General features: G+C 44.2%; 1 non-coding gene across 1 annotated transcript; it reads right to left on the bottom strand.

Annotated features, from left to right (window-relative positions):
* Window positions 1-155, bottom strand: LOC141486268 (5.8S ribosomal RNA). Its single transcript, XR_012467731.1, has one exon. It is a non-coding gene; the product is annotated as a 5.8S ribosomal RNA (ribosomal RNA).
* Between the last annotated feature and the right edge of the window lie 693 nt (window positions 156-848).

Below are 848 nucleotides of genomic sequence, written 5' to 3'. Positions count from 1 at the left end.
CGACCCTCAGCCAGGAGTGGTCCAGGAACAGTATCCGAGGACCGCAATGTGCGTTCGAAATGTCGATGTTCATGTGTCCTGCAGTTCACAAGTTGACGCGCAATTAGCTGCGTTCTTCATCGACCCACGAGCCAAGTGATTCACCGTTCAGGGTAATCTTTTATTTAGACGTACTCAAAAAAAATAATTTCAAGAGTTCGACGTCTCGATTCGGCAAGCGTTGAGATTATACCAATGCAACAACGTACATAAATATATATATACTTGTTAAAAAAAATAAAAAAAGAGAAGCGCTCGACGATTTCGTATTCGTACGGCACCACATATTCAGACGAGGCATCGTGTACCGAAATCGCGCACGACTCAATTTTTATATTCGTCGTGTAGAGGACGCGCGTAGTATTTCATTTACCATGCGTTCTAACTGACACGGCCGGGCGAATATCTTTCACAACCATCGGAAATCTCGTTGTGTAATCCGGTAACGTAAAAATTCGTACGAAACGAAACTTTCACGTTTCGACCGCGATTAAACATAATTTCCTACGGAGCGGTTTTTTAACAGTCACACACTCCTAGGTACCCGGCGAAGGCGGCGTCGTCGGCATCATCGTCATCGACGGCGAAATGTATCGTCGTATATCGCGCGTTCGCGTTCGACAAAAGAGCGTACGCTTCACAACACGATCGACGAACAACATTAGCGCCATAATCGACGACAACGACGCGGCAACACAACAATACGCACAACGTCATATATTATAATTTTCGGTAAAGAAAATTACACGCCTAATTGAAAAACCTCTAAGACGAATTTGTATAGTTCGAGAAGAGGACTACTACTAATC

This window comes from Leptinotarsa decemlineata, unplaced genomic scaffold (assembly GCF_025532065.1).
Source record: "Leptinotarsa decemlineata unplaced genomic scaffold, Ldec_3_MD MMD2_tig00026352, whole genome shotgun sequence".
Classification (NCBI taxonomy): domain Eukaryota; kingdom Metazoa; phylum Arthropoda; class Insecta; order Coleoptera; family Chrysomelidae; genus Leptinotarsa; species Leptinotarsa decemlineata.
This window is presented reverse-complemented; position numbering and strand designations above follow the sequence as displayed.